The sequence below is a fragment of the Symsagittifera roscoffensis genome, unplaced genomic scaffold (assembly GCF_963678635.1).
Source record: "Symsagittifera roscoffensis unplaced genomic scaffold, txSymRosc1.1 SCAFFOLD_242, whole genome shotgun sequence".
Lineage (NCBI taxonomy): Eukaryota > Metazoa > Xenacoelomorpha > Acoela > Convolutidae > Symsagittifera > Symsagittifera roscoffensis.
Genome location: NW_026970869.1, coordinates 32,216 through 45,779, shown reverse-complemented (window position 1 = coordinate 45,779; position 13,564 = coordinate 32,216). Strand labels below are relative to the sequence as shown.

Genomic DNA, 13,564 nt, shown 5'->3' with positions numbered 1-13,564 from the left:
TTACATACAAGTTACAAACAGACTATATTCAGAGTGTATACATATTACACACAAATATATACTGATTCTCTCAACATACCAGCCAGTTAAAAAATTGGAGTAAATAAATTAAAGTGAAATTTTACAGTTAATACTTTTTGCCAATAGTTGATAAGAAAACAAAATTAAAAATCAGTAATGTGGAAATATCTTGCAGCAGCAAAAACTTGTCGTTATAATTTAACTTTTCAAATTTGTGCTGATTTTCTTCCAACAGAAATGCGCTGGACTGGTTATTGTTATAAATGACTGTGAAGAAGTTTTGCATTAGTAGTAAAAAAATTTTCCGGGCGAACCCTTCCCGCTAAGTTATAAATTGATAAAGATCTCTTTTATAGAAAAACCTACAGATTAACGTGAGTGTAATTTTACGCAATTCCTTAGGAAAAACATCAGAAAAACTAGGAAAAACATCAACTAGAAAAATTTAAACTGAGCAATTAGTTTGTCCTGCGACTCATTTCACAACTCTGATTTTAATTTTTTTTTTTCAGAACAAGCATCAGTACAAAAATTTAAGCAAAAGCATTCTTTACAATTCAAAATCATTATGCGTATAATATCTGGTTGGGCAGTATGTTGAGATAATCAGCATATAATCTTTATATAATATGTATAGAGGTTGTATAAAACCTGTATAAAACTGAGTATAATCTGTAGAAACCTGAATATAATCTAAATAGAATCAGTATACAAGAAGCATCAATTTAATTTCAATGTACTCATAATATCTGGTTGGCGAGTATGATGTTGAGAAAATCAGCATTTAATCTGTATTTAATATGTACATATTTTTGGATGATCAGAAATAAAACTGCTACGATATCTATAACTTTGGACGAAACAAGCAATTTTACAGACTAAACAAGACTGCTCGTATCAGGGCGAAGCCCTGAATGTTCCGACTGCCTTTTAAGGTTTATGGAGCAGTAATAACATTAAAAAATTCAATGAAATAAGAAAAATGAAATTTTTTTTTCTAAAATTTTAAATTTTTTGTGAAAATCATCCCCCCACACGCCATATAAAAAAAGATAGATTTCGCTCCTTGTCACACCAATTATGGCAAATAAGCTTCTTTTGACCAATTTGCAACAATTTCTAAGACGGATTAACTCTCCGCTTACGCGTTAATAGCGCGAAATATCGCGCGTTAATTGTCCCAAATTGGCCAAAATTGCAATATTTAAACCCCTGTAATTTTACGAAAAATGATCACAGGTAAAATATCTTTTCAAATTTGAGCTCAGGACAACAATACCTTTCGAATGATATAAAAAAATTCCGTCAAAAATGGCTAGTTAAAAAGTCGAAATTTGTCTGAAGAAAAAAAAACCCACCCCGAGCACAAATATTCCGTTACTTTTGTATCGAAAGTCGGAACAATAAAGATTATCTAAACATTATGAGCAGGTTTTGTTGTACAAAGATTATATTCAGACTAGAAAGATTATCTACAGATTATATACATGTTTAAAAAAAATAAACACTTGAATATTTTGGCACTAAAACTTAACAAGACTGCTCGTATCAGGGCGAAACCCTGAAGGTTCCGACTGCTTTTTAAGGTTTATGGAGCAGCAGTAACTTAAAAAAATAAATGTAAGAAAATAAAATGAAAAAAAAAAATTCTAAAATTCTAAAATATTTTATGAAATCATCCCCCACACGTCATATAAAGTTCAAATGCATAAATTTTCCTCATTGTAACACATCAATTATGACAAATAAGCTTCTTTCAACCAATTTGGAACGATTTCTAAGACGGATTAACTCTCCGCTTACGCGTTAATATCGCGAAATTCATCGCGCGTTAATTGTCCCCAATGGGCCAAAATGGCAATAATTGAACCCCCTTAGCTTTACAAAAAACAATCACAGGTGAGATATCTTTTCAAATTTAAGCTCAGGACAACAAAACTTTTTGAATGATTTAAAAAAATTTCTGTCTAAAATGGCTAGTTAAAAAGTCGAAATTTGTCTGAAGAAAAAAAAACCCACCCGAGCACAAATGTTCCGTTACTTTCGTATCGAAAGTCTGGACAATTAATTTTGGTGAAAATATAATGATTATATTTGTTGAGATTCGAGTATCGTTTGAAAAATGGTTGTAGATAAATCGGTTCTCTAATTACGTTAATCTGTAAAAATTTTAAAATATAAAAGTTCTTGAAAAGTTTCCGTGTATAAAGTTTATGCGGTCCGTATAAATTCTCCATTGCTCCAACTGTCGACAAAACTGATGGAAAAACTGAACTCGGGATGGTTTTCTTTCTCCCCACAAATTTCCACTTCTTAACTGTTGTCGTTTCACAAAATTTTCTTTTCTTTTTCGAAGGATATTGGTGTCATGCGTTTAATTTCAAAAAATGTTTCACCAGTGATAACTTTTTGTTAAATTTTGGGTTTTTAAATATTGTCATTTTTGCCAATTTAGGACGATTAACGCGCGACAGTTAATCCGTCTCAGAAATCGTTCCAAATTGGTGATATAATTCGCGGTATTAGTGCGTGAGTGGAAATTCAATCCCTCTAAGAAATTGTTCAAAATTGAATTGAGGCATGCTATTTGATACATTTAATACATTTAAAACATGCAAAATATATTACTTCGTACGTTACATAGCGTGTGGGGTTTGTTTTAAAAAATCTCCAAAAAACTTTAATTTTTTTTTCATTTTTTAGAAATGTTTTTTTTTTTCAAATTTTTCTTGTAACACGGCGTCATATACCTGAAGAGGCAGTAGAATCATTCAGGGCTTCGCCTTGAAGCGAGCAGTCTTGTCTTTCTAACTTCGTCTATCATATATATTTTTAAAATTTTTGACGAAAACTTGAAATATTTTTGCTAAGGAGCGTTTTGTCTCAATTTGACCTATTTTGCCGATTAAAATAATTGTGGTGTTCATCCTTAGACTTTTAAACGAATGAACATAATAACTGCCCAAAAAGACAATGAGTTCATGACTGAAAAAGTTTTTTTTTCGTAAAATTTTAGCCTCGTTAATTCCCTGCAAAACTACCCTAGTCGATCAAGGGAGGTTATCTTGCAAGATCTTGCAAGATGGAGGTTATCTTGCAAGATCTTGCAAGATGGAGGTTATCTTGCAAGAATCTTGAAAGAGGGAGGCTATCTTGCAAGAATCTTGCAAGAATCTTGCAAGATAACCATCCCAAAATTTCTGTCGAAAAACACAAAAAAAATAACAGAAATTAGGTGTAAGATCAAAAAAATTGTTTCTAGAACGAGATGCTTAACGAATAAAATTTCTAGAACGAGATGTTTCTAAATGCTTAACGAATAAAATTAGACAAAAATCATGCGTTAAAAAGTAGTCGCATATTTGTTGTTAATTTATTCAATGAGATTAAAAGTATCAACCAATCAAATCTTTTTAATTTATTCGCAATTATTGCGGCTACTGGTTTGCGAAAATTGAAGGATTATTGGCCAAAAAATTTTTGTGACGAATTGCTTTAATTAGTTCAAACCGGGGATATTTAGTTTTTTCGACTATCGATTTCTAGTTTTGAAAGTGGAATTTACTTTTTAGATTTCCAGAGAATAAAAACTTTACTTATTGATCCAGTTTTCTCAAGTCGGGTTCATGTTATCAAAAAAGCGCCCATCATAAATTGTTCTAGAAATTTAAAGAGCTTAAAGGGCTTCTATTTTTTTCTTTGAGTTTTGAAAGTTGAGATTTTTCAACAATGTCAGTGTTATTTTTTAATGTTTACTTGCGTTCATCTTGTGCTTAATCTTTACCTGTTTTTATTTCTTTAAATTTATGCTCTCAATTGATGTAAATTGTGTTTTTCCTATTTTGAGAGATTAAGGTATAAGTAGTCGATCAAAACTTGAAGATAGCCGCCTATCACAAAAAAAGTTTTAAAAAAAGAAGCTTTCTGGGGGCAACCGCCTAGCGGGCTGTGTGTATGTATGCGTAGCTAAGATTGCTTCCTTCTTCCACGAACGCTACTTGGTTGTCTTCGCTTGTAAAGCTGTTTTTGCCCAAAAAAATTGTATCTTTAAAGATCTTGCAAGAAAGATTATCTTTAAAGGAAGTTATCTTGCAAGATCTTGCAAGAATCTTGCAAGATCTTTTAAAGAGATGCATCCTCTTTAAAAGAATCTTGCAAGATTCTTGCAAGATCTTGCAAGATAACCTCCCTTGATCGACTAGGGTAGGTTGCGAATTCTGAGCTGGCCAAATGTTGACTAATTTGTGAGCCCTCTTCAAAATTTCTCCGGGATGATCAATGGGAGTTAATCGAGCGCGGTGGTGAATTTCTTTCTCAAGCCCATTCCAAATTTAGAGTTTGCTGCTAATTGCTACCATTGATTGCCCGCAAAGCCCAAATTATTTTCTGGAACAAAAACTAAAGGAATAATGATTGAATGGGAGGCCTGTTTAGGCATACGGTTGATCTTAGGCGGAGAAACAAAAAATAAAAAAAATCTACAAAGGGTCAATTTTTTCTGATATTCTATTTCGCATACATGCTTTTCAGTTAAATAATTTCTAAGATGTTTGCATTGATTAGAAACTAGCTGCGATCAAAATATAACGTGAGTGTAATGCCGTGTAATGCTCAAATAGATCACAAAAGGATTCTTTCTCTTAAAAAGACATCCTGCGCTCGCATTGATGAAAAAGAGTACATACTTTTGTAAAAATTATTGATAAACAGATGGGCGAATACCACATAAGGGAGTAATGGAAGAAACGGCACAGCCTGGATTCATTCTTCATGGCTTAACACTGTGTAATAGATTCGGCTGTTGCGGTGAATATTAGTAGGCCGAAACTCTCGCAAACAAAATATAGCCTGAACGGATTAATTATTTCGCTGCTGTAACACGAGCAGAGCAGTCTTTACTTTCATTTGTAACAAAACAACAAAACAGGAATGACACAAAAAATTACTCGGGGTGGTTTTTCCCGAGAAAAATTTCGACTTTTAACAACCTATTTGTAAGAACTTCTCTATTGTTCGAAATAAATTGTCACCTTGATTGCACCTGTGATTATTTTTGTAAAATTATGGGGTTTTAGCATTTGGGAAAGTTACCGTGCAAAGTATATTGTGCTTTCAACGCGCAAGCGGAGAATTAATCCTTTTGAAAATTGTTCCAAATTGAGTTGATCTTTTCTATTCGATGTTTTCGATACTTTGCTGTATGCGAACTATATTACTTTGTACGCAACATAGCCTGTCATGGAATGACTTGGAAAAACATCTCTAAAAAATAAAAAAAGAGTTTGACACAATTTCGCTTTTAAAAAACTATGTCAACTTTGATTTCGTAATTAACGGTCCAAAATTTTACTGGTCAATTAAGGGATTTTTTTTTCAATTTTTTCACAACAAAGTTCTCCCTGCAGGCAAGTTTTGAGAAAAAAGTGGTCGAAAATGCTTATTTTTGTCTCTATTTGTAATTTTTTGATTAAAAACTTCAGTTTCATTTTTGTTCCGATTTTTGTAACACAAATAACGGAATATTTGTGCTCGGGGTGGGTTTTTTTTCTTCGAACAAATTTCAACTTTTTAACTAGCCATTTTTGTCAGAATTTTGTTATATCATTTGAAAGTTATTGTTGTCCTGAGCTTTTGAAAAGTTATTTCACCTGTGATCGTTTTTCGTAAAATTATGGGGGTTTAAAGATTGTCATTAGGGCCAATTTGGGAAATTAATTAATGCGAGATATATTTCGCGCTATTAACGCGTAAGCGGAGATTTGATCCGTCCTAGAAATCGTTCCAAATTGGTTGAAGGAAGCTTGTTTGCCATAATTGAGTTGTTACTAGGAGCGAAATTTATCACTTTGTATTTTATATGGCGCGTGGGGGCCTGATACGAGCAGTCTTGTTGTTCCGACTTTCGATACGAAAGTAACGGAATATTTGTGCTCGGGGTGGGTTTTTTTTCTTCAGACAAATTTCAACTTTTTAACTAGCCATCTTTGACGGAATTTTTGATATCATATGAAAGGCATTGTTGTCTTGAGTTTAAATTTGCAAAAATATTTTACCTGTTTACTATTTTTTGTAAAATTTAGGGAGGTCTAAAGATTGGCATTTTGGCCAGTTTGCGACAATTAGCGCGCGATTTAGTTCGCACTATTAACGCGTAAGCGGAGATTTAATCAGTCTTAGAAATCGTTCCAAGTTGGTGGTTGGAAGAAGCTTATTTGCCATAATTGATTTGTTACAAGGAGCTAAATCTGTCCTTTTGTACTTTATATGGCCTGTGGGGGGATGATTTTCATAAAAAATTTGAAATTTTAGAAAAAAAATTCATTTTATTTTATCACATTTAATTTTTACTGCTCCATAAACCTTAAAAGGCAGTCGGAACTTTCAGGGTTTCGCCCTGATACGAGCAGTTTTGTTATTATTTTAGAGGATTTTTAGGGAACTGTACCGAAAAGGATAGTCGTAAAATTTTGAGAAAACAAGTAATTTGCAAACCACGTTTTCTGGGGAAACATTAAATCAATTTCGATTTTTTTTTCTAGAAAATCTACAACAAAATAAAAATATTTAGGAAAAAAAGACAAAAAATTCAGGTTGCTTTTCACTTTTTTCTTTAGATAAATGTTCTCTCGATTGTTCCAAAAACGATATTTTCTTGCTAACGTTTACCCCTCTAGCTACGTCTGAAACTCTAAAATATGCTCAAAACTGGTCTGCAGTCAACTCTGTTTTTTTATAAACTTCAAAATGAAAATGAAGGAAGTAGTGGTAACAACCGCTTTCAGTTTTTTTGCAAAATCGAACATTTTTCAAAAACCCTTCGTAATACAATTGTTGACAAACTAATGGAAATTTAAAGCAAATACAATGTAAATACCAGAGCAATGGATTACGTTGTTGAAGAAACCTTTTATTAATGTGCTCGTGCTCTTCTGTTATTTTTCAAAAACTTAATTTAAAACTGGATTTAAAATTAAGAACCAGTAAAAGTAGAAACAAGACTGCTCGTATCAGGGCGAAACCCTGGATGTTCCGACTGCCTATTAAGGCTTATGGAGCAGTAATGGCATTAAAAAATTGAAAGTAATAAAATAAAAGGAAATTGTTTTTTTTTTTCTAAAATTTGAAATTTTTTATGAAAATCATCTCCCCACACGCCATTTAAAGTACAAAAGGATAGATTTCGCTACTTGTAACAAATCAATTATGGCAAATAAGCTTCGTTTAAACCAATTTGGAACGATATCTAAGACGGATTAACTCTCCGCTTACGCGTTAATAGCGCGAAAATATCGCGCGTTAATTGTCCCAATCTTTAAACCCCAATAACTTTACGAAAAATGATCACAGGTGAGGTATCTTTTCAAATTTGAGCTCAGGACAACAATACCTTTCAAATGATAAAAAAAATCTGTCAAAAATGGCTAGTTAAAAAGTCGAAATTTGTCTCAAGAAAAAAAAACCCACCCCGAGCACAAATATTCCGTTATTTGTGTTACAAAAATCGGAACAAAAATGAAACTGAAGTTTTTAATCAAAAAATTACAAATAGAGACAAAAATAAGCATTTTCGACCACTTTTTTCACAAAACTTGCCTGCAGGGAGAACTTTGTTGTGAAAAAATTGAAAAAAAAAAATCCCTTAATTGACCAGTAAAATTTTGGACCGTAAATTACGAAATCAAAGTTGACATAGTTTTTTAAAAGCGAAATTGTGTCAAACTCTTTTTTTATTTTTTAGGATGTTTTTCCAAGTCATTCCATGACAGGCTATGTTGCGTACAAAGTAATATAGTTCGCATACAGCAAAGTATCGAAAACATCGAATAGAAAAGATCAACTCAATTTGGAACAATTTTCAAAAGGGATTAATTCTCCGCTTGCGCGTTGAAAGCACAATATACTTTGCACGGTAACTTTCCCAAATTGGCAATGTTAAAACCCCATAATTTTACAAAAATAATCACAGGTGCAATCAAGGTGACAATTTATTTCGAACAATAGAGAAGTTCTTACAAATAGGTTGTTAAAAAGTCGAAATTTGTCTCAAGAAAAAAAACCCACCCCGAGCACAAATATTCCGTTACTTTCGTATCGAAAGTCGGAACAATTATTCATTTCGTTTTTCTATTCACTGAAAGATTAATTAGTAAATTCTGTATTTTGGAACATTTTTTTGCAAATATTATGACACAATATGTCTCTCAGTTTGAGGGCCATTCAAAAAGTTACATAATTTTCTCTCCACCTTCCATTAACGGTCAATTGCTTGTTTGTCAGCTTGTATAATTTTTTATGAGGACTCACTTTTAAACTCATACGAAAAGTAGAAAGTTCGAAAGTCCAGTAGCTCAAAACGTTTTAGCAACTGTCGGAATTGGCGGGTGTGGGAAATGAATACTCAATTTTTTATACAATCTACTACGGAGAAGCGTTGGTTTCAGTAGCTTAAAAAATTATCTTTGCTGAACACAAACATGGAGGCTAAATTATCCGATAAGAGTAATGAATATATCGAGTTTTTTCTCCCTTGAAAGTTTTTCCTGAGGTTTTGGAGAATATTGATTTGAAGTGAATCATCAGTAATGAAATAATGCAACATCAGTAATTATCTAACAAGTATCATGCACGACCCTCGAAGTTTGTCGAGGCAATACCCCGGAGAACAAAAAAGCAACGATGATTCAAATCTAATGAATCAGATAGGCAGAAAAAATTTGTGAAATGGAATTATCTGTAACGAAACAGTTTTTATATATTTTTTTGGTTTTAATATTTATGTATTGTATTTACGTTTTAATGCCTTATACTTTCATTAGTACTTTGTTTGAAGATGAAAAATTTTAAACTGTTTTTTTTTCTGACTAAATTTCCATTTACTGGTTGCAAGTTAAAAGTTTTTACTAACTCTCGTAGTACAACTTTCCAAAACTTGTCGTCTTCCTTTTAAGACTGTTAATTTTTTAAACCAATTAATCAATAGTTTTTTCAGTAAATGTTAGAGAACATTGGAACCAGATCTAAACTAGAATTTATTAATGGATATTATTCGATATTTTATATCTATAAAATATTGAATACTAACCAATCATACTCAATCAAACTAACAACCCACTTGTTTGTAAGTGTTGAAATTACTTGTAGTTTCAAAGCCAGAACAATGTGAATTAAGCTTAGAATACAGTTGTTCTCATCCTGGAAATAACTCGCATAAACCGGTGTACACTAGATCTATTGAGACTAGGAGATATAAGAGTAAGACTAAGATTGGTATTAGACTAAGAAGTTGCACGAATCTATCCGGCCGAAAATAAGATAGCGCGAGGAGCAGACGGTGTACCTTATCTGAAATTACTCTATGAGTACACCCAAAAGGTCATAACTCATCTGGTGCGATCAAAGGTCTCGGACAGATCTAAACTAACCTAGATTTAGAAAAAACAGATTAGAATTAGACAAATACAACATTTTACAAAATGTTAAATGAGAAAAATTTAGTAGAAATGTCTCTACGACTCAAAAGATCAGATGCAAGATTCCGAACAATACGAGAACTACCCGGTATTGGAAGAAGACCTCGGACAAGAGACGACATACGACTAGGAAGAAATCTACCTATTGATTTCATGATTGTAAGACAAAAACGAGATCAAACTTTTACATTTAGAATACTTCTAGCAGTAAATTTAAATTTTCATTTACTGACATAAAATTTTGAAGAAACATCTTCCATAATCTTTCATAGCGCTAAACCGAATAATTATACAATAACGACAAATAAAAACCACACTAGTCGTTCTTCTTTAAAAATCTGCAGTAAATTAAAAACATCTTGAAAAAAATATTTATTGATTATAAAAGTACAAAAATTAGTTAGTATAAAGCATCAATTGTTAATATTTATAAATCATCCCTTCATCCCAGCTGCATTACCTAAAACATAACAGCAAATCTCAAAAACTAAGAATCATCAAAACTAAAAACTTAACCTTTTTATCTTAACCTTTTGTCGAAAAACTATCAAGGCTTATCTTTGTTTTCACTTAAATTAATTTGATTTAAAATAACAGATCATCAAGGCTTCCTTTGGATCTTTAAATTAAATGAAACGAAATCTAAATTTCTGATCATCAAGGCTTCCCTTGGATCTTTATATTAAAACAAAATAAATCTTAATTTCTGATCGTCAAGGCTTCCCTTGGATCTTCAAAATTAAAAAAAACTTAATCTAAATTTCTGATCACCACGGCTTATCCTTGGATCAAATAGAACAATTTTGTTCTCCCCCTCCCATATTAATTAGTGTCTAACGACCTAAAATATCAATTCACTACCCAACCCTTATTAAAGACCCAAAATTAACAGAAATTTTTCAAATAGCTAACCATTCTAATTAGGATAAAAAGTGAAGATCTTCAAATATTCATCCTTCACTTGATCCCTTTCCTCTTAAATGACCCAGGCTAAAAACAATTAAACCTAGTAAGTCATAAAAAATATCTAACAAACTACTTTCGTTCTAATTATACCTGAACATTGTGGATCGATTTACTATTCTCCAACCCTTGATCACAAACCACAAACCCTAGGTAAGATTAGTTTAGTCTATCTTAACTTGGAATTATTCACGAGAAAGTAAAAATCATTCTTACGAATCGATATTTGTTTTTCTCTCCAACCCGACAAATATGCCTCAAGTTAAACTAACAACAAAAAATCGTAAGAACTAACAGTTTAAGACACTAGAAATCACTATATTGCATCCATCAATCTTATGTCAAGAGACAATGTAGGAAACAAACAAACAATTATATTACACAACTGTATAATTAACGACGAAAGATACGATCTCGTAATCACACCACACAGACAAACAATAGGATGCATAAGAACAAGAAGACAAGCACTAAGAAAGGAAATCATTAACAAACAAAAACAATTGATTAGAAAACTATTTTCAAAACGAAGAAACGCAAGTACCAAAAAACTGAATTTAAAAAATGACAAAAACAAATTACAGACACTCCTACAATGGTTGCTCATGAATGTTAGTCACCATTTTGAGCACAAGATCAAAAAATAATCTCAACATAGACAATCATCGCGACTTCGAAATCAGCCACGAAAAGATTATAAACATTCATTCCACAATCTAAAATATTAAAGAAAGTTGAATTTCAGAAACCACTTTAAAATTAATTAACGTTTTCACCTATTGAAAGATCTTTTCATAGCCCGTAAATTTTCTCAAAATTCATGCTGAAAGCTCTTGAACAAACTCGTTCAAGTTCAGCCAATAAGAACTTTTAAGAATCATCACCTCATTTCAGACACAACTTCTTTAGCCGACAAACAATCACCCTCAAGCAAATCCTTAACTATAACTAAATGATCTCTAGGTCAGAAATAAGCAAACCGCTAAACATTGAAACCTGAAATAAACAAAGTCTCAATATTACAACCTTCCCCTATCAAGTAGAACAAAGATCAACAATTTTGTTCCAACTTAGACATCAAAACTCCCTCAAGCAAAAACATTAAATTAGCCTGAAGAACAAAAAGGACATGATCATTTAGCCTAAAAGTACAAACATCTCTTAAATACCCCCAATCATCCAATAAATAAAAACAAAATTAGGAAGACCCTTAAGAGCCCTCAAAACTTCCCTTAACCAAAACCTTCAACGTAGACGAATCCCACCCACTAATTGTCCCAAACGAAGTCCTACAGCCCGTTGAAATCCTGGTCCTAGAACTCATCCATAACACCAGATATAACCATAAACTTTATAACCTCATCCAAAAAACACCTTATGAACTCTCACCTAGCACTGAAGAGCACAAAATCATTGAAGCACTCGAATTGCTTGGGCCACTTCTCCAAACTAAAAACATCATTCGTCTGATAGGTCAGTTACTAACATCATCAGAAATCATCAGCGACATTTTACCCACGGATTGTTCACAGACGAATAAGGTAAAATGAATTAAATAAATTTTACTAACGAGTTTGAACAAAAACTAACCATTCTTTATAATGTTTTCTCGTTTTCTCTAGTCTTCACAGGCACGATCATCAATCATCTACAAAAAAAAGAAAAACGAAACAAAAAACAGGAAACTTTTTTCTAGAATCATAAATTTGTTTTAACCAATTTCATAAATTGAAGCAGTAAAATTCTCCCCCAAACAGCAATAAATCGATGCATAAATTCTTTTCCCATATGCAGTAAATATTTTTACAATGAAAATAAATTGATAATTTCAACCCCCCAAATAAAGCAATAAAATTAATAATTTTAAAGTAATAAATTAATAAAAGTTGCCTATAAATTAAAAGCAGTACTAACTTTTTCAAAGACGCTTCTTTGTAGTTTTAATTATTCACTCGCCCACAATCCTGTCCACAATCGCACAGCTCGCCCACGAAGAATTGTTTAAAATAATAAATTTAAGTTTTAATTTTCACTCATAACAACTCTAACCAGTCTTAACACATTTCAAACTTTCCTTTAACCCGGTTGGAAAAGAATTATATAATAATCAAAACTAATCAACGCAGCTTACTAAACAGCACAAACCACAACCTAACAGCATGACTAAGAAAAGAAAACCCACGGTACCCAAACCGGATTGAAACAAGCTTAGAACTGGGTAAATTATTCTCATAAAAATAATCGAACTATACAATAACGCTTTTGCGATAAAAATTAATACAAGATCATAACTAAAAACAAAATTAACAAAGATTTGTATATGTAAATAATACCATGCAGTATATAGATAACATACAACTCAATGATGAGCAGCAAGGATCTTGACAACCCAATCACACTCCAACTATGAAATGGCAAAACACACCCGACATGCTGCCTACAGTCATTACACTTAACGAAATTAAAGTACGACTTGGCATCGCAGCAAAGGAAACCCATTGCAACCGAACAATGGCCATCTCGATGTTCAAGTATACGTACAGATCCAAGTCACCAGGCACTTCATCCAAATTTAAACTACATGCCACTTCCGAACGAGATTGGAACATTGCTGTTCTATATTCAACCAAATCAACACTCATCACAACCAATCAGAAATCATGATAAGATCTCCCGAAACGATCGTGATAACAATCTTTCTTCCTAATCGTAAAAAAGAATATGCTCGCAACTTCCAAAGAAAGACACCATCATCCATCCTCCACTACAATAGAACACTGAAGAACGAAAACTCTCTAAACCGCGGATGGGTGGAACCAGATCTAAACTAGTATTTATAATTGGTTAATTTTATGATAATTTATATCTATAAAATATTAAATACTAACCAATCATATTCCATAAAACTAACAACCTATTTATTTGTAAAGTGTTGAAACTACTTGTAGTTTCAACACCAGAACAATTTGAATTAAACATAGAATACATTTGTTCTCATTCTGGAACTAACTCGCATAAATCGGTGTACACTAGATCTATTGAGACTAGGAGATATAAGAGTAAGATTAAGATTGGTATTAGACTAAGAAGTTGCACGAATCTATCCGGCC

At 32.3% G+C, this 13,564-nt stretch overlaps 1 protein-coding gene across 1 annotated transcript in view; it reads left to right on the top strand.

Annotated features, from left to right (window-relative positions):
* The window catches only part of LOC134856016 (annetocin receptor-like), a gene marked incomplete at its 5' end in the record, with an annotated part of 45,341 nt that overhangs the window by 28,279 nt on the left and 3,498 nt on the right, over window positions 1–13,564 (top strand).